Source organism: Macaca mulatta, chromosome 8 (assembly GCF_049350105.2).
Source record: "Macaca mulatta isolate MMU2019108-1 chromosome 8, T2T-MMU8v2.0, whole genome shotgun sequence".
NCBI classification, from domain to species: Eukaryota; Metazoa; Chordata; class Mammalia; order Primates; family Cercopithecidae; genus Macaca; species Macaca mulatta.
The window spans coordinates 136949482-136962018 of record NC_133413.1 but is presented as its reverse complement, the minus strand read 5'-3'; the positions used below and the strand labels follow the sequence as shown (position 1 = coordinate 136962018).

The window sequence follows — 12537 nt, the reverse complement described above, 5'->3', positions numbered from 1 at the left end:
TCAGTGAAAGCACATTGGCTGAATGAATTAATGGATGGGGAGGACAGGTTTGATATGCATGGGGACAGTATGAGCAAAGGCAGAGAAATGGTGTGCCCTACAATAGCTCCCTGCATAGGTATTTAAATGAGACAATTCATACAACATTTCGTTTACACATTTGTGTATACAAGGTCTCATTTAAACCTCAAATCAGTTCCTCAATTATCATTCCCTGATGAGTTCACCAAATTTATTTGTTTAGTGACAGTAGCTGAAGCAAAATATAAATCCAGATCATCTGGCTCTAATCTCTTTCAAGCACCCCTCATTTGAATGCAACATGGTGAGATAATAGGATAACCACAATTTATTCTCTCTTTCTCTGTCTCTCTCACAGTCTCTCTCTTTCTCTCTATTTCTCCCTTCCTCTCCATCTCTCTCTACCTCTCTTTTGGTTTTCTCCCTGCTATTGATTTATTGTTGAAATCAAATCATTTGTCCTTCATATGTCTCACATTCTGGATATATCTCTTTGCTTTATTGTAGTTTCATTAAACTTGTTTATCACATGCTGTATTTCTTGTAAGTGAGCTCTCGTGGCTGGATTTGATAAAGATTCAGCTTGTTTCAAAATGTTTTGGCAAGAAGATGCTTCACAAGTGGTGCTGTGTGTTTCACACTAAGGCATATTGGGATACACACAAAATTAGCATGACTATCCCACCTTTCAAGAGGCTAAGAATGATTGGTGGGTTCAGGTGTCTTAAGAAAATTTTAATCATCATTATTAATAACTGCTATTATGGGCCGGGCACGGTGGCTCACGCCTGTAATCCCAGCACTTTGGGAGGCTGAGGTGGGTGGATCACGAGGTCAGAAGATCGAGACCATCCTGGCTAACACAGTGAAACCCCATCTCTACTAAAAATACAAAAAAAAAAAAAAATTAGCCGGGCATGGTGGCAGGCACCTGTAGTCCCAGCTACTCCGGAGGCTGAGCCAGGAAAATGTCGTGAACCCGGGAAGCAGAGCTTGCAGTGAGCTGAGATTGTACCACTGCACTCCAGCCTGGGTGACAGAGTGAGACTCTGTCTCAAAAATAAATAAATACATAAAAATAAATAAATAAACTGCTATTACGAAGTTAAGGATCAGCAATATAGTGGGGGCTCTGCTTGGCATCAAACATGTTATCTTGTTGAATCTACACAAAAACTATATGAAAAAGGGATTCCTATCCTCATTTATCAAATGAGAGCACTGAGGTTCAGAGTGGTAGGTGCCTGGAGTCATATAACTCATGAGTGACAGAGGCAGGATATAAATGCAGATCTAATGAACTCCAGAGTCTGTGTTCTGAACAACTACATGATTGATACTATGTGTGGCTTCATTTCTTTTCAGCACGTTTTCACAGACTAACTCCTACACCTTTTGACTCTTGCACTTTTAATAATCTGTCTGTCGGAGTAATTTATACAGTTAACTTATAGCCAGTGTTGGAAAAAGGGTCAGAGAAAGAGGCCCCTTTGGTCCCAACCATGCCACTGAAGAAGCAAGTAAAAGATAATAGGTTGAGGAGTGAGGCACCTAGAATAGGTGGTAGGTGGCGGCAAGCAGCAAAATCGAGAAAAGTGATCTATTGAGATCCTTTTAATTGTAGTTTATAAAAAACACAACCCCAAATAGCTTAAGACAAAAGGCCAATTGATTTGCTCAACTCATCAATCTATGGAAAGGCCAGAGGTGGACTGACCTCAGGAATCACTGGACCTAAGAACTAGGCAGAATTCCATTGAATACTGTCTCCATCTCTCAGCTCTCCTTCTTCATGCTTGCTGGTGTCCTGCTGTAAGGCTGGCTGTCTCCACATGGCAGGAAGCACTGCTACAAGCCCCTCACCCTTACAACTGCATGACCAAAGAGGAAAGAGAATTTTCTTTCTTTCTGTCTTTTTTTTTTTTGAGACAGAGTCTTGCTCTGTCTCCTAGGCTGGAGTGCAGTGAGGTGATCTCGGCTCACTGTAACCTCCGTCTCTTGGGTTCAAGCAATTCTCCTGCCTCAGCCTCCCGAGTAGTTGGAATTATAGGTGCCCACAACCATGCCCAGCTAATTTTTGCATATTTAGTAGAGACAGGGTTTCACCATGTTGGCCAGGCTGGCCTTGAACTCCTGACATCAGGTGATCCGCCTGCCTCAGCCTCCCAAAGTGCTGGAATTATAGGCGTGAGCCACTGCACCCAGCCGATAACTTTCTTTTGTCAACTCTAGTGAGGAAAAAAATTATAGGGAAGGATTCTAATTGGCTGGGTTTGGATGAATCCATATAACCGAAGAAGTGAGGCCCTATAATTGGCCCACTTAGGTCATATGTTCCTCCTATGACCAGGGAGACAGGGTTTGTTACTGATATGTTTGGATATCTGTCCCCCTCCAAATCTCATGCTGAAAAGTGATGCCCAGTATTGGAGGTGGGACCTGGTGGGAGGGATTTGGATCATGGAGGGTGGACCCCTCATGAATGGCTTAGTGCCATCACCTTGGTGAAGAGTGAATTCTCACTCTGTTAGTTTACATGAGATCTGATTGTTTAAAGGAGCCTGGCACCTCCTCCCTTGCTCCCTCTATGTGACAGGCCTGCTCCCCCTTCACCTTTTGCCTTAACTGAAAGCTTCCTGAGGCCTCCCCAGAAGCCCAGCAGATAGAGCCATGCTTTCTGTAAAGCCTGCAGAACCATGAACCAATTAAACCTCTTTTCTTTATAAACTACCAAGTCTCCGGTATTTCTTTATAGCAACACAAAATGGACTAATACAGTTACTGTAAGACAGGAATGAATTGCACAGACTAGGATACTGAGGATATTGTGAGCTGGGCAGTAACTCCAGTCTGTGTTTTTCATATGTTCTTGTTATGAACAAATGGCAACAGATGATATTCAGAGGCAGACTGTAGGGTGACTAAAAAGAACAAATTTAGAGGAAGGAAACTGATACTCATGAAACATTCACATGTACTATATAATATCCTAAGTGCTACATACATAGCTGATTTAATCTTCACAACAGTACCATAAACTCAACATCGTATTATTCTTATGTTAAAAAATAAACCAAGGCTCATAGAAGTTAAATGATTTGCCCTAGATCAAAGTTATATATATGAAGTCAAGATTTGAATCTAGATTTTTATGGCTCTAACGCTACTCTCCATTACTGAGACTAAGGATAGAGAGACAATAGTCAATTATAGACATTTATATATAAAGCAGATACTTCTTCACAGAAATGAGGCAGGATCCTATTTATGCTATAGATCATCTGGTCAGATTAGAACCAAAATCTAGGCTGATCTATTGCTAAATAAAAGCTGTGTTTTTCACCAGACAAACCCAAAGTGAGGGACATTCAACAAAACACTTAACTCATATTCTTCAAAACTGTAAAGGTCATCAGAAACAAGTAAAGACTGAGATTGTAAAGTCCATCTCAATGTAGACCAGAGGAGACTCAAGAGATGTGACAACTAGGTACAATGTGCTATCCTGGATTGCTTCTTGGAACAGAAAAAGGACACTTGTGGGGGGAAAAATGGTAAAATTCAAAGAAAATCTAAAGTTCCATTAAAAACAGTGTACCACTGTTGGCTTCTTAGATTTGACAAACGTGCCACGGTAACGGAAGATATCAACAATAAAGGATATTGGGTGAGGAGTATAAGAGTGCTCCATTATCTTTACAATTGTTTTGTTAAGTTAATCTTTAAAATTGTTCTGTAAATTTAATATTTAATTTAAAATTATCTCAAGATGTAAAGCTTATCAAAACTGCTTTCCCCCTTCAATAAGAGCATTATCTGTCACTGGGTCTGGGATGAGTCTGCACAGGTAGGGGCTTGCTACTGACGGGAGCAAAGAAGACTCTGGGGCTCCTGACACAGGGTGTCATGGGTTGAATATCTGTGCTAATCCCTACCCCAACTCATATGTTGAATTTTAGGCCCCCAGTGTGATGGTGTTTGGAGGTGGGACCTAGGGGAAATAATTAGATTTAGATGATGTCATGAGAGTGGGGCCCCATGATACGATTAAGGACCTTCAAGAGTTACCAGAGCTCTTTTTCTCTCGCCATTATGTGAGCACACAGCAAGAAGGCCACCATCAGCAAGCCAGTAAGAACGTTCTCACCAGAACCCAACCGTACTGGTACCCTGATCACAGTATCCAGAACTGTGAGAAAAAAATGCATTGATTAAACACCCTATTTGTGGTACTTCGTTATTGCTGATTGAGACCCCGGGATGGACTGGGCGTGGTGGCTCACACTTGTAATCCCAGCTCTTTGGGAGGCCGAGGCGGGTGGATCATGAGATCAGGAGTTTGAGACCACCCTTGCCAACACAGTGAAACCCCGTGTCTACTAAAAAAATACAAAAATTAGCCGGATGTGGTGGTAGGCGCCTGTAATCCCAGCTACTCAGGAGGCTGAGGCAGGAAAATCGCTTGAACACAGGAGACGGAGGTTGCAGTGAGCTGAGATTGTGCCACTGCACTCCAGACTGGGTGATAGAGCTAGATACCACATCCAAAAAAAAAAAAAAGATCCTGGGGTGACATACTTTGTTATGGGTGGCAAGCTAAAGAAACAAAACCCTAACATGAAATTAAAGGAAAGTGAGGCAGCTGGTTAATGGTAATGGTGAATTTTTGTTCTTATTTCAGATTCCACCCAGGCAAACTTCCCCTCTACAGATGCCCTGCTAACATGCTCTTATTTCAGACTATGACATCTCTAAAGCTAACTTACTCCTGTGCCACATTTAATCAAGAATCTAGGATTATGCCTCAGTGTTTAAAGATATGTAGTCTTTGGAAAAGTTGTCCCGGTTCTCACTACGTGCTTCTTACCTCAACTTCTGGCCATGGTTTCTCTTAGTTCTCTTGGTTCGGAAACAGCACAGGCCACAGGGGGACTTGCTGATTCCTAGTGGTAGCCAGTCTCAAATGCGCTGCTTAGATGACTTACTGAAAATGAAGAATGACCTCTCATTAAAGTCTTCATGGACGATAAAACTGCATAACTCATGAAATATATTATGGACCCTCATTTCTGCCAAGGGTGTCAAATTTTTCACATATGTTTCTTAGGCAGCTATAGGAGTAGGTTAAAAGGAGAAACACAGGGTAGATGACTTAAGTCTGACTAATTGAGAGGAGAGGTGAAATTCTGAGGTGGTGCCCAATTGATCCTTCTCTTTCCAGGGTAGAACAGAGGGTCTTGCATAAAGTGTATAAACTCACAGATTTCAGAGTGGGAAATAGGGTGACCAACAGTCTCAGTGGGCTCAGGACTGAAGAGTTTCCCAGGATGAGAGACTCTAAGAGCAAAATTGGAATAGTTCTAGTCAAACCAGGATAGTTGGTCACTCATATGAAAGGGATTTTAAAGTGATCTTCTGAGACATAGAGACTCCAAAATATATTCTTTTCTTGTGGTGGGTCGGGGGGGGGGGTTGCATACAGTAAATATGTTTTCAGGAAGCAGCGGGGTGTAATTGACAGAGCTTGGGCAATTTTAGCCTTTTCATCTGTAAAGGGAGATAATGACACCTTACTGAGAGGTTAGGAGGTTTCAGTGAAAGCAAGCAAGTGCATAATAGACATGAGAGAAATGAAAGCTTCTCAGTTCCCGAGTGGCTCAGGGTTCACATTTTCTTCTCTCACATTTAACTCCACTAGTAGAGTAGAGAGACAACAGGCTTTACAGACTGGGCCTTAATCTTGGCCATGCCATTACTAGGGACTAAATTTAGTGACCTTTCCTTTTATAAAAGTCGGAGATTTTCTTGGAAGGCTCAGAATTGCTTCTGGAGGCAGTTATCCAAAAGGAGTTGTCAGTCATGTTTCAATAAATGAAATCATCATTGGAGGAAGCAAGCAATTGAGTTGATAGCTCATTCTGTCGCCCACACGTTAGCGTTGTCCTTATTCTTCAGTGCTAGTTCCTTCCCAACTATATCTACTCACAATCATTACTAAACAATGTAGTACACTGAAGGTTGTTTTCAGCACACTGGAGTAGAGGTTGTATAACACCACTCACCACAAACTCCTTCAGATTCCTCCGTGCTGTTTTGCTTCCTATCTTCTCCCTCCCACCCTTAGCCTTTCTTCCCCTCTTTCCCTCCTATCTTACCTTTGCTTCTTTTCATTTTTGACATTCCCCACCTCTCAACCTTTGCAGTAGAAATTACTATGTGGGCCGGGCGCGGTGGCTCAAGCCTGTAATCCCAGCACTTTGGGAGGCCGAGACGGGCGGATCACGAGGTCAGGAGATCGAGACCATCCTGGCTAACACAGTGAAACCCCGTCTCTACTAAAAATACAAAAACTTAGCTGGGCAAGGTGGCAGGCGCCTGTAGTCCCAGCTACTCGGGAGGCTGAGGCAGGAGAATGGCGTGTACCCGGGAGGCGGAGCTTGCAGTGAGCTGAGATCCGGCCACTGCACTCCAGCCTGGGTGACAGAGCGAGACTCCGTCTCAAAAAAAAAAAAAAAAAAAAAAAAAAAGAAATTACTATGTGTTCCACAAAGGTGGTTTTCTCTTTCTCTTGGGCACGTAGCTAGACTACATTTCCCAGATCCCTTTACTGTTAGATGTAACCGTAGGGCTGAGTTTACCCAATGGAACATGGGTAGAAGTGACAAGGCCTGACCCATGAAAACTTCCCATGGACAATCTTCTCTCTTTCTCCCCCTGCTGGCTGGATATTGAAGCTCAGGCACTCTTGGTACTGAAGCCTCTACCAACCTGGCTCCCAGTATGACTGTGTGAGTCAGTCAAATCCAAACAGCAATCCTCCTCTCTACCCCTTGCTGTCAGACTCATCTTTTGGAGGCTTAGGCGGGTGAGAAATAAATGAGAAGTGAACTTCATATGAGTGAGAAATAAACTTTCATTTCATTAAGCCAATGATATTTCAAAGTTGATCTATGTTTTTATTTTATTTTATTTTGAGACGGAGTCTCACTCTGTCGTCAGACTGGAGCGCAGTGGCGCGATCTCGGCTCACTGCAACCTCCGCCTCCCCGGTTCTAGCGATTCTCCTGCCTCAGCCTCTCAAGTAGCTGGGATTCCAGGCATCCGCCACCAAGCACGGCTAAGTTTTGTATTTTTGTAGAGACGTGGTTTCTTCATGTTGGTCAGGCTGGTCTCAAACTCTTGACCTCAAGTGATCCGCCTGCCTCAGCCTCCAAAAGTGCTGGAATTACAGGCCTGAGCTACCGTGTCCGTGCCTTACAAAAAATAATATGGCTATGCCCTTGAGGACTCCTTTTCCGCCATTTCTGATTTTTTGGTCCTCCAAATCTCTTTCCTCTTAATGACAATGAACAGTGTAAATCTGAGGCAGCTGTTTCCATGTTTGCACACTCACAACCAATGTAGTACTCAGCAAAGAACCCTTAGTGATAAAGAACCATCACCCTTAAAAGGGGAAATAGGTTATTTTCTGTGACATACCATCCTTTTATTCAATAAGTAATCACATCAAGTACCTACTGTGTGCTCTGCTCTTCTGTAGGCACTAGAGACAGAGCAATGAAAATAAGCTACTACCCTCAATAGCTTTTTTTGGGGGGTGGGGTCTTGTTCTGTTGCTCAGACTGGAGTGTAGTGACACCATCATGGATCACTGCAGCCTTGATCTCCTGGGATCAAGCAATCCTCCTGCCTCAGCCTCTCAAGTAGCTGGGACTACAGGTGCACGTCACCATGCCCAACTAATCTTTTGTTCTTTTTACAGACAGGATCTCATTTTTTTGTCTAGGCTGGGTGGTCTTGAGGTGTCCTCAAACAATCCTCCCACCTTGGCCTCTCAAAGTGCTAGGATAACAGCTGTGAGCCACCGTGCCCAGCCCTGCCCTCAATAGCTCTTGACATAATGCTAAACTAGACAGCTATTAATAAAACACAGTTTGGAAGTTATAAGATTTTTTGGAAGCCAAAGGAGGGTTATCATCATTCAACTTGGATCTGAATCAGGGAGATCTTCCTAAGAAGGACCTGACTTAAATCTCAAAAAACAAATAAGATTCAGACGAGGGGAGGAGGAAGGGTGTTCCGGTATGAGAATTGTGAGTAAGAAGGTGGTGAGATAGCCTGCGTCCTGGAATCTGCATTTTGAGTCAGACCAGTATGAAGAGTGTCCGTGTGGGGGATGACTGTGGCAGGAGACGAAACTGGAGGTTGGATATCATGAAGGACATCAGGCTAAAGATTAATGTGCATCTGACACTATCTGTTCTTGTCACCTCATTAGTATACATTGTCACAATTTCCCAATCGCTACATGAGAAATAATTCCCGGTCCCCATATGTGGCTTTCCTGTGTGCTAAGCACAGTCCTGGAAAGGAAGACACTGCAATGTGATGACCGAGCTTCTCTACAATGCCTCTGAAATGTCACTGCCCTGGGTGCTCTTAGGGCCGGCCTCACTATACTTGAATTTGTTGAGGAGCTTTCATGAAGGAAAAACCACGGGGCTTAGGACACCTGGGTTTAGAACACTAAAAATCTTCTAGGTAGGCTAAAGGCTTTTTATCTTCAACCACAATATTGCCATTACTGTTGTTTCAATTTGTCCTTTTTACTTAAACAGCCCTTTACTGTTCCTCGTGACTTTTATTTACATGACTTCATTTGATCTTCCCTACTGTCCTCTGTGACTTGTAGGATGGATTCTATGATCTCATCAAACAGGTAAAGACCTGAGGTCTAGTGTGTTGAGATAATTTGCCTCTCCTCATTTGTAAGTGGTTGATCCAGGGCCAGAATTGCAATGATAAATATTTTCTCGGCCTTGATCTCCTTGAGACCAAACATCACATCTTCTGATTGTCACCTTCCCAGTGCTTCATATAGGCACTTAACCTATACTTGCTGACTTAACTTGAAATAGTAACTAAGAATATGGGCTTTGAGGCCGGGTGTGGCGGCTCATGCCTGTAATCCCAGCACTTTGGGAGGCTGAGGTGGGTGGATCACCTGAGGTCAGGAGTTCAAGACCAGCCTGGCCTACATGGTGAAACCTCATCTCTACTAAAAATACAAAAATTAGCCAGGCGTGGTGGTGCATGCCTGTAATCCCAGCTACTCGGCAGGCTGGGGCAGGAGAATCACTTTAACCCATGAGGCGGAGGTTTCAGTAAGCCAAGATCATGCCACTGCACTCCATCCTGGGCAATAGAGTGAGACTCTGTCTCAAAGCAACAACAACAACAACAACAATAACAAAAACAAGAATATGGGCTTTGAAATCAAAGGAGACTTGGATTCAGCATCTGTTCTTTGTTTGTTTGATTTAAGTTTGTAGGCTTTTTTTTTTAACTTTTATTTTAGGTTCAGGGGTACATGTGCAGGTTTATTATATAGATAAATTTCATGTCAGAGGGGTTTGAGGTACAGATTATTTCATCTCCCGAGTACTAAGTAGAGTAACCAATAGGTAGTTTTTCAGTCCTCACCCTCCTTGCACCCCCTACCCTCGAGTAGGCCCTAGTGTCTGTTCTTCCCTTCTTTGCATCCATATATACTTGACATTTAGCTCTCACTCATAAGTGAGAACACAGCATCTGGTTCTTGATATACTTGGGCAAGTCATTTAACCTATCAGAGAAGCAAGTTTTTTTGTTTATAAATGCATTATTAATGATTTCTGATACGGCTGTTGTGAGAATCAAATGAGATGATGTAAATGAGGCACTTAGCATAGCGCCTGGCATGTAGAATTGCTGAAATATGCTAAGGATTATTATTAACTTGATCACTGTTTCTTGTCAGTTATTTTTTATTATGCAAATATTAAATGTATTTAAAAGTAGGCTGAATAGCACAGTGACCCACTGCATAACTAAACACAAAGCGTCAAAAATTATCAGCTCATGGCCAATTTTGTTTCATCTCTAACCCCATCTTTTTTTATTCTTTCAATTATTATTATTATGATTATTATGATTATTATTATTATTTTGGAGACAGGATCTTGCTGTGTCACCCAGGCTGGAGTACAACTGGACAGTCATAGCCCACTGCAGCCTTGAACTCCCGGACTCAAGCAATCCTCCTGCCTCAGCCTCCTGGGTAGCTGGACTGCAGGTGCACGCCACCATGCCCAACTAAGCTTCCTTATATTTTTTTTTGAGACAGGGTCTTGCTCTGTTGCCCAGGCTGGAGTGCAGTCAACGCAATCTTGGTTCACTGCAACCTCTGCCTCCTGGGTTCCAGTGATTCTCCTGCCTCAGCCTCCCAAGTAGTTGGGATTACAGGTGTGTACCACTACGCCTGGCTACTTTTTGTAATTTTAGTAGAGATGAGGTTTCACCATGTTGGCCAGGCTGGTCTCAAACTCCTGACCTCAAGTGATGTGCCTGCCTTGGCCTCCCAAAGTGCTGAGATTGCAAGGGTGAGCTACCACACCTGGCATGTACAAGAAGTCTTACAAAATGTTGGGAAGAATGGTGTGGCGGACACACCTAAATGTGACCTGCAGTGAGTTACCTCTTCTGTTCATTGTGGGCAGAAACTGTGTATCACTTCCAATCAATAGAGTATGGTGACGGCGATGGAATGTCACGCCCTTGGTTTGGCTACGTTAGATGAAAAAGACCGTCTCTCTTCTCTAAGGCTTAAGAAGCATTTTCCAGGGAACTTCTAAGTTAGCTGAAAAGCCAACGTTTGCTCTGAGGAGTATTGCTGTGCCATGATACTCTTCCGGCATTACCTGACTCTTCAATGGAGAAAGGCTAGTATTTTTGCAGTCTGCTGGATTTGACTGGTGGACCTGCACAAGAAGGTGCCGGGAGAGAGATAAGTTAACTCTATCTAATTTCATGTAAATGTCTAGTAAAAAAAAAGAAAAGAAAAGAAAAGAAAAAATCCTCCTTCATAGATTAGAGTGAGGATATGAGTCACAGCAGGGAGACTTTCAACCTGAGAGGCTAGAGAGAACGCCCATGTACTAAGTCAGGTGACGTCGACTTGCACTCTCACCAACAGTAGAAATTAAGAGGCCGGGCGCGGTGGCTCAAGCCTGTAATCCCAGCACTTTGGGAGGCCGAGGCGGGTGGATCACGAGGTCAGGAGATCGAGACTATCCTGGCTAACATGGTGAAACCCCGTCTCTACTAAAAATACAAAAAACTAGCCGGGCGTGGTGGCGGGCGCCTGTAGTCTCAGCTACTTGGGAGGCTGAGCCAGGAGAATGGCGTGAACCCGGGAGGCGGAGCTTGCAGTGAGCCGAGATCACGCCACTGCACTCCAGCCTGGGAGACACAGCGAGAATCAGTCGCAAAATAATAATAGTAATAATAATAAATGTAATGTTTACCTTTTATCCTTTACAAGAGAGGATAGGAATAACCACTATGAATTTATATTTGCTTGTCTCCCTAAAAGTCTGGAGGGACCCTGCTGAGGCCACACACCTATCAACACTTGGAGATGCTCATGTTCATGGCTCTCTCCAAGACCCCTCCAACTTCTGATGATGGCAAAAGTGCAGATACATATCAGTTCTGCTCAGGCATCTGTTGTCCATCACTTCTTGGCTCCCTCCAGTCTCCAGAAATACACAGACTGGGGAATACTTTGAGCTGCAGGAGACTTCTAGAACACCCAGGTTATTTCCATCATTTGAGAGAGGAGGGAACCGAACCCTAAAGGAGTGGAGCAATGTGGTCAAGGCCACAGAGCCACTCAGATGCAGAGATAAGACCAGCAGCCACAGCCTTGTCCTCTTCCCACCCCTCCCCTGTTGCCATTCCACATATGCTGGAGGAAAAAGGTGGGTGGACATTCAAGAAATGTGAGCTCATGCTAACGTTTGAATATTAAATTTTAATGTTGTAATTTTAGCCTGAAACAAAACAGTGTTAAAAAGGTACATCTGCTGCAAAAAATTAAATAATGCATTTCTGGCCTCAATACACGTGACTGAATAATTTGGCCCTGTGAATTTCTTCCTGGTAGCAGAGTTGGCCTGGGTAGGGTGGGCAGAGAGGCAGCAGGGCTTCCTGGGACCTACTGTCTTTTAAAAAAAATGTTTAACTTTTAAAAATAGGGAACGCTTCACAAATTTGTATATCATGCTTGCACAGGGGCCATGCTAATATTCTCTGTGTCGTTCCAATTTTAGTATATGTGCTGCCAGAGCGAGCACCTGGGTCCTCTCTTCTACTGGCATTTCTTCCTTTCCTACAATTTCACTCCTTGCAACCTTCAGCTTCCACATAGTAGACCCCAGTTGTTTTGTGTTCTTAAGGGCACCTTTCTGTCATCACAGCTGATGTTTCACGTGATCACCAGGTAACTCACTTTATTGGTTTGTTAGGGCTGCCGTAACAGTGGACTATTAACTGAATGGCTTAAACAACAAAAATTTATTTTCTCACAGTTCTGGAGGCTGGAGGTCCAAAATCAAGGCATCTGCAGCCTTGGCTCCTTTGAGGGCTGTGAAGTATGAGACAAAGTAGCAGATGCAAAAAGCTGTATTTGCTCAC

General features: G+C 43.4%; 1 non-coding gene across 1 annotated transcript; it reads right to left on the bottom strand.

Annotated features, from left to right (window-relative positions):
• Positions 1 to 12090: 12090 nt before the first annotated feature.
• LOC114680565 (U6 spliceosomal RNA) lies at positions 12091 to 12197 on the bottom strand. Its single transcript, XR_003732765.1, has one exon. It is a non-coding gene; the product is annotated as a U6 spliceosomal RNA (small nuclear RNA).
• Positions 12198 to 12537: the final 340 nt, after the last annotated feature.